Here is a 17,466-nt window from a genome sequence, read left to right as displayed (position 1 = left end):
AGCAATTGCTCAGTCAGTGTTAATTTTTAAAAAATGCCTGTCCTTGTGAAACTGTCTTTGTGAAAGAGCAAGTGTAGAAAACGCACTCATTAAAAAGTAAAATAAAGGGGGAAATATGCACGCCTCTTAGTTGAAGAAGGTGCAAACATGGAGAACTGCCTGCGCCTCTAGCAGCCTGCAGGATAGATTATGCTTACAAGGCCAAATTCCCTGCAGCAACATGCAAACAAGAACAAGAGGCAAAATGGAGTTCCCGAGAGTGACGTCTTGCCATCCCCAAGTGACACCGCCATTTAACCAGTGAGCTGAGGAAGTCTGCTTCTCAGACAGTCCCAGTACTTCTGAAATGATCTGCGCTGGGGGCAAGAAATCCAAACCATGTGTTGATGGTTGGAAGTCAGAACTGGAGATGGCTGGGCAGGAAAGTGAACTTGGCAGTCAAGTTTTGCATAATGGAAGAGTCAGTCTGAAGTGTAGGAGCTCTGCAGATTCCCAAATATCAAACTGGGGATGAAACTGAAAATATGACTGATGATGGTGGAAGGCTAAATATCTCACAAAACTAAAAACCCCAGAATTCCATTGCATTGAGCCCTGGCAGGTAAAGCTATGTGAAACTGCATGTTTTCTGCAGTGTAGATAAGACCTTAGTCACAAAAAGGAACTCAAGGACATGGAGAGGCTCCTGGTTAAGCTACCCCAATGGTGTCTCTGGGAAAGCGCCTGAAGAGGACATAGCAGTGAGATCTCAGCATTATTTCATTGTTCTTAGGCCTGTTACAGACTGCCAAAATAAAGCTGCTTTGGGTCTCTTTGGAGGTATGCTATTTAAATGATGCATGGGTCCTAAGAGTCCGGAGGTCGCTCCAAAGCCACACTCCATTCCTAAGCACTGGAGTGCAGCTTTGGTGCAGCTTCCGGATTCTTAGGATGCATGCATCATTTAAACAGCATACCTCCAAAGAGACCCCAAGCAGCTTTATTTTGGCAGTCTGTAACAGGCCTTGGGCACACTCAAGAGGGACAAGAAAGCCTCAAAAGATAGGTGGGACTTGATGCCCATGGACCATTGACCTATCTTTGAAGAAACCCAAGTGGAGGTGCATAGATCCCTCAAAAGTGCTTGTTCTGTCTTCCATCTGAGACCAGGATTATACCTTCTGGCTCAGCTAACACGCACACAGAGGTGGAACGAGGAAGGAGAGGAAGAGAAGAAAATCCTGGAAGGACCTCTTCTCTTTCTTCTTGGCGAGGCCCTTGCATTCACTGCAGGAATACAGAGCTGTGCCTTTGCATTTTGGACCAGTGAGCACAGATTGCAAGTAGCATGGAGCCATGCCAGTGATTCCCCCTCCGTCAAACTAGTCTCACTGAAGCCTCTTCCCAAGGAGATGTCAATCCTTCCTTTCAGCTGCCTGTCAATAGCATGTCTGCCCTTCTTGTCAGGATTTGGCAGAGGGAGGGAGACGCGAGTCTCTCTCCATTTGTCTCCTCTCTAGTTGTTGCTAGGCAGCCCGGCTCCTACTCAAGACATCCAGGTGGCCAAATCAGCTTCAGCCAGGCCTCATCCCACATGTCTCCTGTCAGATCCTTGACAGAAAATGAGAGTTTAACCAGCGTTTCTGTGGCTAATAGCAGGCCCCTCAGATCTGCACGTGGTTGACAGCGGTTTGCTTTCTGAACGGCTCCGGGTAAGCCTTGAGCAAAACAGGATTAGTATTTACCATATACAAATTCCCAGAACATCAAACAAGTGTTGGCAGGGGTAGCACAGCTCACTCAGAACATTTAGCTTTGCTTGCCATTGTTAAGAACAGACAGATGAGACGACGACAAGGCCCAATAATGCCAAGTTTCTCTCGGGCTTGGCAAGGCATGGATCTACTCCGGGTTTCTAAGAGTAAAGAAAAACCAACCGGTTTGCTGGGCTCGTCACACTTACCATGGGAACACTGGGTGTCAAGGGATGGAACGGAGGATACCTCTCCGAAATAACTGGCGCCAATTACATCTCCAGCCAGGGCTGCCAGAATGAGAAGTGGAGAAGAAGGGGAGATGCTAAGAGGGAATGAAGTAGGAATGGGTGTCTTGTGATGCTGCCACTGAGTCATGTGCTTTGGGTGCTCAGCGGAAAATGCTGCTGCACCCCATCTCCTCCTTCAAAATAACCTTTAAATTATCTACATCATGAAATAAGCAATACATATAACCAGGTCCAGATTATCAGTGGTTCAATCGCTCTAGGGGCCTGGTGCTGAATAGAAAGGTTGTTTTGCTTCCTCTCCCTTCTCACTCATTTCCCGAACCTCCTAGTGTTTCTGTTTTGTTGTTGCCATTGCGCGCTGTCAGTTCAGCTTCCATTTATGATAGCTTTATTAATGAGCGTCCACCAAAAAGACCTTCTTATGAACAGCCCTGCTCGGGTCTTCCAAACTCAGGGCCATGGCTTCTTGACTGACTCAGTCCATCCATGATGCCATCGCCCTCTTTTTCTATAGCCTTCAGCTTTGCTGAGCATTATCATCAACATTTTGTGTGTGATGGAAGTAATTGGGTAAAAATGCACAGCATCAGGAAGTTAGCTTAGTTGAAGTTGTGGAGCTTAAAATCAGCTCACATCAAGATCTTCTTGGTGTGGACTATTGTATTTTGTCAATGCAGTGTAGCGGTTTTAATGCTGGATTAAGACTCTGGGAGACCAGGGAAACCCATTGGATGATGTTGGGTAAGTCGCACTCTCTCAGGGTCAGATGAAGGCAATGGCAAACCCCCTGGGAACAAATCCTGGCACAAAAACCCTGTGATAGGTTCACCTTAGGGTTTCCATTAATTGGAAATGATTTGATGGCACAAAATAACAACAGTATTTGCACTTGATTTAGGTTTTTGTTATTTACCCAGTTTCCATGCCAGCACATCTAGCATAGCTCACACAGCGTGCAAGAAGTTGTCTTGTTTCTGGAATTGCTCCAGGACCCCAATGCCTTTAATCCAGCCTAGCCTGTAACATATGCACACACACAAAGTAAGATGCAAACAACATGCTGTGGTGCTGTGAGCAGCAGCATTTGCCTTGTGCTCTGCCATTTGTTTTAATTTTCAGCCGAAACGTTGTCAGGTCCAGAAAATGTGTGTGGCATGCTAAGGAGAGAAAGCAGCGAAAGGAGATCCAGCATGCGGATTTCCTTCACGGGGTGATGAAAACAAGGTACTTCTTGAGCATGGCACAAGTGAAAATGCCACCAGGGACACAATAGGGGCAGAAGGTCCTAGGGGGGGGTCATAGGTGGGAATTCATGGCTTTCATAGGGCCTATTTTTCATCCATCGGCTCTTTGGAAAGGCTGCTTGCTTTCACTCAGCCTCCCACCTGGCAGTCTCTTTTCCGACCCCATAGCTTTGTCTGTCTAAATAATAATAATAATAATAATAATAATAATAATAATAATAATAGTAAGCCACTCTGAGAGCCTTTAGGGCTGAAGGGTGGGGTATAAACACCATAAAAATAAAATAATAAAATAACAGAAATGCTGGGTTAAGGTGGTGGTGGTCCTGAAGCATTTTCACAAACAGGGACCATTTTGTGCATGTATTTCGACCTGAAGGAGGAGGTGTCAGTGCGCATCTACTGCATATGTTTCTGCTGGTGGGGTCAAGGCTGGAGCTGTAGTAACTTCAACATCTCATTCCCCACTTGGGGTAGCTGGACAATGCAACCAACCCTTGGGGAGAGGGAAGAGAGAGATACACTCCCACCCATCCCTCGGAGGATTTCTCTGTCGACAGCATCACATTACACAAAGTGTGTGTGTGTGTTTGTGCAGTGCTGACAGCAGCATGCGACCCGTTGCCATTGAGGGCCCAGGAGCAATGGCTCCAATTACCCCACTGATAATCCTGCCTTTCTCATCACAGCCCTGAGGCTCCTTGGAGGCTTTGTCCATGTGAGTCACCACTGTGTTGGCTCATGCAGCCATCAGCTGAGCAATAATGGAGGACCAGAGTTCTGTTCTCCATGGACGCAGATGATGCAGAGGTTAGCTAAACCGGCATCGACAATGAGACAAGGAGTAGACATGGTTGGAAAATTTCAGCATTCTGTCTTCCATTCATCTTTGCTATTTAGAACAATTGGGATTTAGATGGCACAGGATTTCCTGCATGTCAAATGCTGCTATCTTTCCTCATTTGCAGAGTGCTAGCATTGAATTTCATGGCAATAATTACCTTTCGCAGCCCAGTAAACAAACCATGTGAGTCGGATCACTTCCTTTTTGGAAGTTACTCTCACACAAAGAGATAGTTCTCTCCCTGTCGGGTCGCCACCTTCTCCCTGCCACACATCCACCTTGAAAAGATGGGGAGCCTTGAAGCTTTCTTCTTTTATGCGATCTGTTCATTAGCTACTTAGGATGTAGGCTCCCCATGCGTATATAGATTCAAGCCATTAGTAAACTTTTCATTGATTGCCAGCTACTTGCCTTGTTTGTTTTTGAGTCAGTTTCAGTCCTCGGAGAAGCAGTGGCAGAATGCGCTCAGATATTGGTTCCTAAGAAAACACATTTTTCTGTTATTCTGCAAATAAAAGCTAATCTTGAGCAGGCTTAGCTTTGATATTTTTGATATTTAAATATTTGGTTTCCTAAATAAAGGCGGAAGCCTTAGGAAACATGAATTCATCCAAATATCCATCCGTGTGCAGACTGGTATCCTATACCTTTGCAGTTTTTTTCTTACCTGCACAAACAAGTTTCCAGGATCAAGGCCTTCAGATAGCCACAGTGGGAAATGTTGAAGTCGCATGGTTGGCATCCATAGGGTTTTTGTGTGGGTGTTTTGGGCTATGAAGCCGTGTTCTAGAAGAGTTTATTCCTGATGTTTCACCAGCCGCTGTGGCTGGCATCTTCAGAGAATGCTGGCATGGAAGAGAGTGGGGTATATATACTGTTGGTTGAAAGGAAGTGATTTACATGTTAATCTGTGTATTGTTCTGTTGCTGAACAACAGCCCTAGTTGGAGTAGGTGGGATATAATTAAAAGATGATGATGATGATGATGATGATGATGATGATGAATGGGTATCTATTTAATTAATGATCCATTGTCTGCTGGGAAATCCCCTTGAGCCTGGTAACAAAGAAACCCTTAAAGTACACAAGGTTTGGCCACCAGTCCTGAAAAACACCAACATCAAGACCCAGCAAATGCACATGAAAACCACCCAGGGTCAAGAGGATTTCCTAGCAGACATCATCTTTACATTTTAGCACAATTGCGGCATAAGGATGGGGTAAAGATGGGAGCGTTCCATCCTTTACCCCATGTGAGAATTTCCCAACTCATCTCATGGTGACCTCCTAGATTCCCAGGTTGGGAGTTGCTATAAATTGGACATGCCGGCCTTTTGCTATTTTGGTGGCCCCTCCTTGGGGGCCCCTCCAGCTTCTCAACATCCTTTGGAATCGTGGTACCCAGAACTGGAGCCAGGATTATTCCAGGTGAGGCCTAGAAGGAAGGAAGGAAGGAAGGAAGGAAGGAAGGGACTCCACCACACTGCAGCCTCACCAAGTCTGATGTTTGTGGACCAGTGGGGTCACCCTGTTCTTAGGCTGGGCTCTGCACCCCCAGCACCCCCTTAGCGAGGCCAGTGCTGCCAAGGCAGGGCTGGCACCTCCCTCCCAAGAGCCAGGGCTGGGCATGGGGCTCCCCCAGTGGGCATGGGCGAGGAGGACGGCGCTTGCTCAGCTCTGCCAGCCGCGGGGGAGGGCCGAGGAGAGGCGAGGCGAGGCGAGGCGCCGGCTCTTCCTCCTCCTGCATCCCCATCGGAGCCTCCATCGGGAAGCAGATCAAGCCAAAGAGGAGGAGGAAAAGGAGGAGGAAGATCGCAGCCATGGAGGAGCCCGGCGTTTGATGGCAAGACGGAGAGAACCAGAGAGCAAGCAAGGAAGCCCAGTCCTTGGGCGCATGGCCATCCCTTGCCTTGAAACCCCCCAGCCCCCCGGAGCCCATAAGCCGCCACTGGGGTGGCCATCGGGCCAGGTAAGGTGGAGGGCAAGGAAAGGGGGGGGGTTTCCAGGGATGCTGCCGGGAGGGAGACGGAGACCTGGCAACCACTCTTTCCCAGCCTCCCCACAAGCTGCACCGTCATGGTTCTTCAGGGATGGAGGCCACCCCTCACCCTCCCCCCCGTGGTCTTGGCCAGAGAGTGGCACCTCTCCCCCTTCCTCTCTCTCCTCCCTTGATGCCCAAGGGTGGTAGTGGTTGAGTTTAGCCTGCCTTTGCTGTCCTCATCTGGGGGGGGGGGGGAGGCCTTTAGGGAGGGAAGAAGGTAGGACACCCCCCCCAATCGTTTGCACTGCCCCCTCCCCCTTTCAAGAGAAGTCAAGCTGAACCATCCACAGATCGCCTTTCCTCTTTTTGGATGGGAGATAGATGCCCCCACTTTGAGCAGCACGATCTTCCTTTCATCCTCCGGGTGGGGACCCTTGGGCTGGGAGGGGCCCCTTCATGCTCAATGTGGAAGTGCCATGGATGGTATGGATGGAAGTGCCACCCCCCTGGATGCCTGCTGAGCCTTTCCTCGCCTCCCATCTCTTTGACTTCCTTAGCCCTCCCCCCCACCTCCCGAAGGTCACCTCGAGAGACCCCCAAGCAGGAGGCTAGGGAGGGCTCTGGGGTTCCTCTTGGGTTTGGGAAGCTGGGGACTGCCTCTTGGAGACTGGATGCTGTGGGTGCCAATGCTGCACAAATCAGGATCTGAGAGACTGGGTTCAGATTGGGACCCCTGTGAGGATTTTTTTTTTTGCGGGTGCCAGGTTTGTGCTCACCTCTACTTTGAGATAGTCTCCTCCAGACAGTTGGAAAAGGCAGGCAGGCGGTGTCAGGGTGCAGACATGCCAGAATGCCATGCCAGCCCAGGTGCCACTCCCCCCCTCCAACCCAAGACCTTTCTTGAGGCTCCAGAGGTTGGAGGTGTCAGCCTGCCACTGGGGGGAGCCAAAGAGTCACAGCCCTGCTTTCCCCCCCCCCCCCCCCCCCAAATCAAGACCCACTAAATCTTCCTTCTCTTCCTCCTTTTCCCTCTGGCAGAACTAAGACCCAAAACACACTGCAGAAAGAATCGAGTTTGAGACCGTGGTAACTGCCCTGACTCAATGTTAAGGAACCCTAGTAACTGCAGCCTGGCCAGACATTTAGCCAGCCCTATCAGAGAGCTCTGATGCCACAAAAAACTACAATTCCCAGGATTCCCTAGCACTGAGCCAGGGTAGTTAAAGTGGTCTCAAGCTGGATTGTTTCTCCAGTGTGTTTTAGACCTAACTGGGTTTTGCCAAAGGAAGATTGTCTTCCTCCCTTGCTTTACATTGTGACTCTGCCCCAGGTATTCATTCTTAGCTTCAAAGTCAGCTTTTTCACTCCTGCGATTCATACAGAAGCTATAGAGGCTACTTTTTCCCAGGCTGTGGGCCCTTGTTTCCACCCATCTTAACCTGGCAGCAATGGAGAGTGGAGGCTCTAATGACAGTTAGATGGCAATGCCAGTCCAGGTTTTAGAGATGATGCCAAAGCAGCTGTCCAGGTGCTGAATCTATCATGAGATACAGTTCAGCATCTTGGAGAATTCACTTCGGCACCAGAGTCAGTTCTTTGCCCCTCTCACAATTCTAGAGGTGGGGAAAATGGGGTCCAAGACTTTCATGCACCTTCAACCCCAATTTTGTATCTACTAAAACCTCACCCCCTTTTATTCTATTATATTGTGTGATTCTCAGATGATTTTTCCCAAAGAACTGTGCTCAAACCATCCAAGGCACAGAATGGTACATTGCAGCAATGAAAAACACCCCCTGAAGGCCCCCAGAATTCCCCGCCTCCTTCTTCAGTCATTTCCAAATGGCAACCAGAAGTGGCATGATATTCTTTCTGGTCACCATTTTGGCCAGGATGCTGCCAAAGAAGGTTGGTCTGAGTGCTGCTGAAAGGAGGCGAACTCAGCACAGTTCTCCATCCTTGCTCAGCAGTCTGGCTGGTCTCTTTTTGTAGCCTGACATGGTGTGGAGAAAATGTGATGTTCTTGCAGTGTGGATCAAGACCACAGTCAGGCCCACCTAGGCTGGTGACTTGTGATGTGCAGGTTGTGTTTGGCTTGAGTAGATACAGCCAGACAAAGGGATGTGGACCCATTGGGCCCTCTATTTTCCAGATCTATCTTGCTAGAAGAGAAAGGTTCCTCACAGGGGTCCTTTCTTTAGTTGACTTCAGAGGTTTCAACCTTCTGGGAGACATGTTCCCTTGCTTTATTTTGAGATGGGCAACCAGCAGCCCTACCAATGTTGCTTGATTTCAACTCCTGTCACCCAAAAGTCATGAAGGAACTAGACATGACCCTCAGTTGTATAGATATATCATTGAATGCCACAGCTAGGATTGCCCATTGTATTTTCCATTTATATGTATGGCTGTGAAAGCTGGACAGTGAAGAAATCTAATAGGAAGAGAATCAACTCATTTGAGATGTGGTGTTGGAGGAGAGTTCAGCAGATACCCTGGATTGTCAAAAAGACAACTAAATGAGTTGTAGAGCAAATCAAGCCTGAACTCTCCCTAGAAGCCAAGGTGACTAAATTGATGTTGCTGTACTTTGGACATGTCATGAGAAGGCATGACTCACTAGTAAAACATTGATGCTTAGCAAAGTGAAGGCAATAGGAAAAGAGGAAGGCCTCATTATAGATGGATAGTCTCTATCAAGGAAGCCATGGCCCTGAGTTTGCTGGATCTGACCAGGATTGTTAATGATGGGGTGGCTTGGAGTTGTCTCATTCATAGGGTCACCATAAGTCAAAGCTGACTTGACAGCAGTTAATAACAACACTCCTTACCATTGGGCTATGTTGGTTAGGGCTGGTGAGAATTGCAGTCCAACAACATCTGGAAGGTGACCTGTTGCCTTGTGCTTTGGCTGGCTTGCTAGTCTGCTCTGCCAGACTCCATATGTGGACACCACAAGGAACTGAGTGGCCTGGGAGATGGGTTAGAGAACCTGCTTTATTCAGTGAAGTGGGATGGATGCCCTTCATTTGTCAAGTCAACATTGACTTATGGCAATCCTATGAAGGAGAGACCATCAAGAGCTCTGGTCATCTATAGATGTGCTCAGGCCTTGCAGACTCAGAGCTGTGGTTTCCTTGATGGAATTCCTTTACATAGTAAATAAGATATTTCAGAAAAGAAATAAGTTCTGGAACACCTTAAAGACTTAACATATTTTACTTTGGCAAAAGTTTTCGTGGTCTGCAGCCCACTTCATCAGAGGCATGCAGTGTTGACTCAGATGGCAGATTATTATATACCTGTTTGACTAAATGGGTGGATGTTTGTAACCAGTGGGATTAGTAGGACATCTGATGCAAAAAGTACCAACAGTGACAATTACCTTCACATTGGCCATTAACAAAGAGAGATTAGGTGGTGAACAGATGCCTTTGTGTTGATGCAATGATTAACAAATGTCATATGATGAAAAGCCTTGCTCCCTATTCAAGCTACAGGAGATGAAATGGAAGCTTTTGATGGATTCTTGTTCATCTGTTTCATGATGGAATCTGACCTTGACATTCTTTTGTTCAGGAATGGTCACCTTGAGGTCCAGAGACAGTAGCTGGCTCTTATATATGTGCAAACTCCTGTATGGAAGGGGTTGGGCATTTTTCTCCAATGTGCTATGCTGACATTTGGTTCAAGGTTACAGATGTGTCATTGTATGTGTGTTGTCATTGCACAGATGGATGTGAATTTTTGACCAGTATATATACCTGGTAGAAATTGGCAGTAAAAGTTCTTTGGTTGGCATTTGTATGAAGATTCAAGTTGTGTGTTCACCTGCACAAAGTTGCCATTTAACACAAGGATCATGAATCTACCTGTAATTCCACATGCTGAGGTTTACACTATGGAAGTCTGCTGTAGGATCTTGGGAAATTGTTTCTCCTAATCATCACTGAATGTTTTTTCTTTCTGGTGTGGATCTTTGTCCATATATTTTCTTGCATAACGCTTGGCCTGTTTGTTCCATGTAAAATGCACCAGGGCATTTCCGGCAAATGGTGTCATACATCACATTGGGAGATGAACCTGCAATGTTAGGGATGACATTATTAGGTCCCCTAATGGTGCTGTCGGAGTAGACATGGCAGTGTACTTTATAATGTGCATTTCAGGAAATGAAAAAGGTCATTACTGTCTGCTTGAATTTTCCAGAGGATTTTACAGTGAGAGAGCTGGGGGAGACATGTCTTCAGTTCAGTGCATAGAGGGTTGCTGCTTTGAGAGACATTGGCCACAAGGAGACCCTATGGGTGCTGTTGAGTGATTCTTTTGAAGCAAAACTGTAGCTTTACTGCTTGTGGTTGGATTGTGTCTCCCTTCATCCCTAACAAATGGGGAAGGATGTTGAGAGCTACAATACAATAACATTGAGAGGGCTACATAGTCTCCACTAATGCTGTAAAGAATGGCTAGAGGAATCCATGTATGCCTGCGTGTTTGTTGGTGTCTCTGATACCATATGCACTCTGTCTTTCAATAGCATTTTCAACATGTTGGGGAAGTCAGTGACCCTCAACCTCTTCTTGGAGACCCCCCATGGGAGCATCTGACTGCCCTGTAACAGATTCTGGATGCTGGGCTAGGTGAAACTTTGGCTGGATCCCAATGAGAGCTCCTTTTATCTCCTGTTTATTTTTGCTCCCTTTCAAGGGCCACTGACGACATTATCACCCAAGACTAAAAAGTGGAATTTTAACATATTAAAATAGTTTTGGGCCAGTACTTATCACATGATGTTGCATCTAACCTGCTGCTGCCTTGCATTCCATTTGCTACTGTTGTGCGACTCTTCATTGACAGGCAAACCTCATCAATAGGCTCTCATTCTCACTGCTATTCCATTACTGCCTTGGTGCAGTAGGTCCCTTCCACAACAGTTCAGCTTCTCAGCAGTCATGCAGTGTGAATGGGTGGGATTCTGCTCCTCCCCTCCACTCCTGTCTTCCAGTGATGGCAGTTGCCAATACCTTCCCAAAGCTGGCTTCTGTTTGCACATTCACACAGCGGCTGGGATCACTTGTCCTCACACTTCCTCCATAAGTGTGGGGCTGCTGTGTGGAGGACTTGCAGTGAAGGTGGAGCCAAAAGTGTGAGCCTGAGGTGGTGGGTGGTAGGCTGCTGGCCTGGAGTTGTCTTTGCCAACTGCTTGTGCCACCACTATCACCACTCCTCCAGCCACCCTGAAGGGAACAAAGAACCTGAGCCTGCCCGCTGGCACTCATGCCCAGCCCTTTGCTGCAGTTCCTGTTCCTTCTCCTCCTCTCCCTGTGCCTCCTTGTGTGTTTCCAGCCTGGGCAGACAATGGCTACTGGGCACCCCAAAAGTGTCCACCTTGGGTTTGGCAGTGTGGAAAACAGACCATGTGACCATGGATCACCAAACTACTATGGGGGAAAGAGTGATAAGAATATGATGCCAAACCGGTATGCTTCCATTCTTAAACTAGCAGGATTGTGGTTGGACAGCAGGCTGGTGTGATAATGTCCTGAGTTTTGCCCAGAAGGTTAAGCAAGGCCTCTTTTGGCTAGAGTAGCCTGTCTTGGAATCAGCACCATTGGGACAGAGCCTTATGTGGCTTACATCTGCAAGCCTCTCAGTGCCCCACCTCAAGCTGGGAGGAAGCCCTCATGCACTGCACTCCTCGAGACAAGCTCCTGGCTTTGCTTTCCTTTTCTCAGAGCCAAGCTGTTTGTAGTAACAATAAAGAGGCAGGCGCAGGTACAGGATTAAAGAACCGTCACTGAATACCACAGCAGGATGCTGATGGGGAATGTTGCTTGCAGCGGGGGAACTTCTTTGGCTGCTGCACATGTGTTCAGGTGTAATGCTTACATGAGCCAAAAGCCTGTTAAACAACTACTGGCCTCATGAGATGGTTAAGCTACAAACAAGAAATGCTTCACATGCTGCACCAGACCAGCTTCCCATCTCTTGGTTGCTAGTAGAACAGGAATATTCAACATAAGTTCTTCCTCTAATTTCTGTCCTTCCTGCCAAGGAAAGAGGTGAAACATGAGGACTTCACTAGCCTCACCCCTCTAGTTTAGAAATTTTCCAGTATTTGCCAAATCCAAGCTGTTGTGAGATTTAGGTACCCCTGTAATCATGCCAAGGATGGTAATTTTGGTTATTTCACCTCTTGCCCTTAAGGTAATAGTGCATATGTGTGATTGAGAGAGAGCTGGCATCTTGTCTCAGGGCATCTGTGACTCCCCCCCCCCCCCCCACTAGAATTAAAATAATGGCACCAAGGTTGGAATGAAAAGCCTCTATCCTGTCACTTCATTAAACCCAAAGTCTTTCAGCCTGGGGTTTTTAAGGAGCCCCGTTACAGAGAGTAAGTTATCCTTGAAAGTGCCAATGCTGCCTCTGGGTCTTTGAAGGCCCTCTTTCTCAGCAGCTTCCCCTTTCTTCTCCATTGCCTAATTATCTTAGCCGTGGTGCTGGTTGGAGATAAAGAGCAAAGCTTGGGGGTTCCTTTGGGAATAGCTGCTTTTTTTCAAACAGCCTTTGAGTGTGTGTGTGCTTTGATTTGCACCCCCAGCTATTCAGAAGCACAACCCCCCATTTCATCACAATTCTAGATGTACCATGGGTGGCAAAAAGCATCCCTGCTTCCTGGCATGTGCTTTGCGGATATGTCTTCTGGACATGAAACTCTGTGTTTGTGTGTGTGTGTGTAGGGTGGGGGGGGGGGGACAGCCACTGTTATTTCTCCTGGGTAGATGTCTCTCCACTCATTTTGGAAGGGGTAGGCACTCCAAAGATGGTGCAAGACGAGATGAGCAGTCCTTCCAATGTGCTGCATTAGGAGATGCTCATATATGCCAAGAGAGAACATGTTCAGTATTGGTAAAGGGTGGGGTGGACAAAAAGAGGACATTGTACCAAATAAGAATTCTATCTCTCCCAAATGAATTTTTCTTCAACCCCCAAATTTCTATCATTGCAGCAACTTTAACTTCAGTCTAGCATTTGGCAATGCTGTTTAGGTGTCCAAAAAAAAGGGGCAGCCCAGGTGACCAAGGGAAAGCAAACACAGCAAATAGAAAAGTTCTGGGTGTGAACGACTTTCAGTTTCTTAATCTCTGCAGCACTTCAAACATGGGGACTAAAGAAAAGTTTCATTGGGGGGAAGAATTATGATTTTGGGAGAAGGGACAATCCTCTCAGTCCTCTCCCCCCATAGTTATTTCCCTGATGTTCAGAATACAAGAAGAATCGTAAGAGTTGAAAAGAGATTCTACTTCAATTTTAGGAAGAACTTAGTAAGAGCTATTCAACAGTGGAACACAGTCTCTCAGAGTGTGGTGTAGTCTCCTTCTTTGGAGGTTTTGAAACAGAAGCCGGATCAGGTAGCCCTTGAGGTCTCTTCCAGCTTCTAAGATTCTAGAGCAAGATTTCATCTAAGACTAGGACACAAGGACACAAGACACAAGACTAGGACAAAGGGACACAAGAAAGCTCTCCAAGTAGCACATGAGTGACAGACACCCAGGGATGGACTACCTATGATAGTGGAGGCAATGGCTGAGATCCAGCATTATCTGGCAAAGAGTAAAGTTCTGCCAGATGGAACTCAATCTCACATTTTTCTCCCTACATGGAGAACTCACCTTCCTCTTACACTCCCTTCCCCTAGACACTGTTATTTATTAGCCAGGGTGGGGGGCAGCCAAAGAAACACCAACTGTTTTTCTACAGTTGGATGCATGACAATGAAAACATCCTCCAGAACCTCCTGGGACTCCACTAGAGATCCTGGAGGAGGACATTGTTGTAGCGCACCTGGCTGTAGGAACATAACTGAACACTGCTTGGTTGCCTTGGTCTACTCCAGCCCTGACCATACCAGGGGGACTTTGCAAGGTTCTGTGTGGAGGGAAGGTATTGTATGTGCAAGGAAGGTGCTGTCCGAAGGAGGGACTGTATACTTTCTCCTGCAGTGACCACAAAGGGACCTATGCAGGTGTAATACTATATTATACCTCAGCAGCAGTATGCCAGCCAGTATATAGTTATAGTGACAAGTATTATAGTATTATCCCCTATAAATTTGTCTAACCCTCCATGTTGGTGGCTATCGCCACATCTGGTGATAGCAAATAACATACTTTAATTCTGCACTCTGTGAAGAATTTCCTGCGTGTGAGTTTTAATGTAGTGCTTTTCAAAAGCTGCTTTTGCATCCTGAATGCCTCTTTGCATTCCTTTTGTGCAAGTTTATCTTCCTTTCTTTAGGTTCTCTTTCTTGGGCAATGCTGCTCTTTTATGAAAGGAGCTTCCTTTTTTCTTTTTCCCAATAACCATCTTGACACTGCTCATTAACCATGCTTGTTATCTCTTGGACACCATGCCACAATTCTTTGGCCTGGGGTGTTCATTTTAACTGAGCTAATTGCCATTTCGGTGCATGTCCCAGCTTGACTCAAGGTGAAGGGAATGATCAACCTTCTGCTGGATGTAGAAGTGGTTGAGAATGAGAAAAGAGGCTGAAGGATAAGGGGAACAAAGAATCCCAGAACAGTTGTGCTGGATCAGGCCAAACCTAGCCTCTCTTGTCTTCACAGAGGTCAAGCTGATTGTCCAGTTGGAAGCCCACCAGGAGAACCTGAGTGGAACTGCAGTGCATCCTCCATCTTGGGTCCCCCAGCCATTGATATATAGAGGAAAGCTCATTCTGATTCTGGAGATAACACATGGTCATCATAACTAGAAGAGATTGAAAGTTTTATCCACCCTGAATTTTTCTCATCTCCATTCTCTCAAAGCCATTCTAACTGGTGCCCATCTCTACATCTTGTAGTGGATAATTCTACAGTTTAGACATGAGAATAACTGCACTTTCTACCTTGTGCTCCCCAGCAGCTGATATAGAGCTACATTGCATCTTATGGGCTGTTGCTGTTTTTTTGGACATACAGCCACCCTGATGAGTAACCACTGATGGCTTTAACCTCCATGAATGGATCTAAATCCCCTTCAAAGCTCTCCAAGTTGACAACACATATTTTGGTCATCAGTTCCACAGCTGTTGGCAATGTGTCGTGTCAAGGAACACTTTCCTTTATCTGTTTTCTGACTCTCTCACTATCTCCAGGGGACTATTCTACTGGGTTCCAGTATTATGCATCAGTCTGCACAAAATAGTATACCTCTTAGTAGACACCCTCATCTTGACCTCATTCACATTTCTGGGTCCATCTTGGGCAGATGTTTGTGCATAAGCTGGGTGCAGCCCACCCCAGCTTATTCTCCTTCCCCTTGTGCTTGATACCAGGGTCCTCACAGGCCTGCTGCTTGTTTGCAAAAGGCTCCCTGTAGTTTGCAATAGAATTTTTTCCACCTGGATGCCACATAGGGCTTGCTGCCACCTTGCCAATCTTTCCTTCTTGCTGGGCTATGTGTGTTTGTTCTTTCCTGTCTAATTTTGGAGCCTGTCATGCGGAAACCTCTGAACCTGAATATGTTAATCCTGCTCTTTCAAGCTCAAAACGAATGCTTACAAACCAGAGAGCACAGCATGAGAAACAACCCAAATGTTTACGTGGCTGCCTTTTAATCTCTTACTTGTTTTTGAGGCTTTGAAGACTTGGCTTTCACCGCCAGGCTGAAGGAGTGCCTGAGACTCGAATGGGGAGCTTTGCCGGCCCATCTTGAAAGGATCATGCAATACCTCCCCACCAACATTTCACATATGAACGTTTCACATCTGCTCCTCATGCAACTGCCTACGGTCCCCAAATTTTTAGCACTGTAATTGCTTAAAACTTTAGTTCAGTATTTCATACCTCCCAACATTTCACAGCCATTTTATACTCCATTATTAAAAACAGGGATACATATGGCCAAAGAACATCAGGGTGGTCAAGATGGGAAAGGTGAGGAAGAGGCTGCAGCAGATTACTGTTGTCTGAGCCTACTGGGAAGAGCAAGACTTTGCCCCTTTCTCTCTCTCCTCTTGAAATAATGGATTATAAATGGCTTTTGCTGTTTGAACTCAGTTCGCAGCAACTGAAGTACGCTCCTCAGCTTACAAAGATGGAAAGTGGATGGAGGAGAGAGAAACTGGGACATTTTAAAAGCAACCGAAAGAGTAGGATGGCAGAGGATTAATCAGTGCTGTCCCAGCCAAACTGGAACAGCTAGGCTTTGCTGGTTCTTTCAAGCCTTTTATAAGTATGGTTCAGAAAGTGGATAGGGTCTGAAGTCGAAGGCTTTCATGGCCGGCATCCATAGTTTTTGTGGGTTTTTCGGGCTGTATGTTGAAGAATAGTTTCTTCCTGATGTTTTGCCAGCATCTGTGGCTGGCATCTTCAAAGACTTTGGGTCCCTTTGTGTGCTACTGCTGAGGCTATTTGAGGTGAACATTCTGCCTTCTTTATTTCTCTCTCCATCTCTTTCCTTGCTTGACCATGTAGGCATTTAATGGCCTCATACTCCAAACACACCTAATTCTGATTGATCTCTGTTTGCAATTAACACATTTCCTTTAGCTTTCCTTCCCTGAATGCTGCATTCATCTTGTATACTTAGAAGCCTGGGGAAAGTGAATGCCTGGCACATGGGCATGGCTGGAGGAGGAGGTGGTATGAGGGCACGGAGCCAAGGTGATACTGACAGTTCAACAGGACTGGTCCAGCTTGCCAGCCCAGCAAACAAGACAATGCAGTGCCTGGTGATTATTCAGAGGATGTAAAAAGTAATGTGTTTCTTCCCTCATGGGCCTCTAGAGGTCCCTTAGATCATCCTCTGAGATCCTAATGAAGCCAAGCATATGCCAAGCTTTGTCTGCCTGCCCTCCTGGCAAAATGTTTCTAAGCAGACCTTGACTGGCTGCATTGTTAGGAACAGTGTGTTGGTTTTACTGGGTGAGGGGAAAAAGCTTATCCAGGCACTAACTCTCTGCAGGATCTTGCAGGCTAAGGTTTTAAAAATGGACAATTAACCAAAGAGATTTTGAATCAAAATTAGGTAGAAGGAAAATTTTGCAGCAAAAACAATTATTCTTTATTAAAAAGACAGAAAAAGATAGCAGCAGGAACCAACAGAATTCAGTGCTGTTTCTCAAAGTAAAAATGGGGAAAATAGCATGGAAGCTAAAAACCCTCCTCCTGACCAATCTAATTGGGGAGCAGGCACACCCAAAGGACTATGTATAAATCTACAGCGCTATATAAATGAAGTTTAATAAAATAATTATGGACTAAAACACACACATGGATTTTCTCAACCTGCAACATGAAGAAGATGACTGGAGCAGGGAAGCAGGCTTCAGAGAGATGGGAAAGCAATTCAAAGAGAGGGATGATCTCTGTCTGTCTCTGAGTTTCCTAACTTGGGGGCTGATCTCCTA

At 46.6% G+C, this 17,466-nt stretch overlaps 1 protein-coding gene across 2 annotated transcripts in view; it reads left to right on the top strand.

Moving 5' to 3' along the window:
• The first annotated feature begins 5,787 nt into the window (after positions 1-5,787).
• Positions 5,788-17,466, top strand: part of LOC149304464 (leucine-rich repeat and fibronectin type III domain-containing protein 1-like protein) — a 75,174-nt gene continuing 63,495 nt past the window's right edge. For both annotated transcript variants that reach the window (XM_089478442.1, XM_089478443.1), the window contains exon 1: positions 5,788-6,041. The gene's annotated coding sequence lies outside the window, so the exon portion shown is untranslated. The remainder of the gene's footprint in view (positions 6,042-17,466) is intronic.

This window comes from Sceloporus occidentalis, unplaced genomic scaffold, assembly GCF_023333645.1.
Source record: "Sceloporus occidentalis isolate IW3139 unplaced genomic scaffold, rSceOcc1.0.p SCAF_13, whole genome shotgun sequence".
NCBI lineage: Eukaryota > Metazoa > Chordata > Lepidosauria > Squamata > Phrynosomatidae > Sceloporus > Sceloporus occidentalis.
Note: the sequence above shows the minus strand (reverse complement) of the source record. Positions and strands in the feature narration are given on the sequence as shown.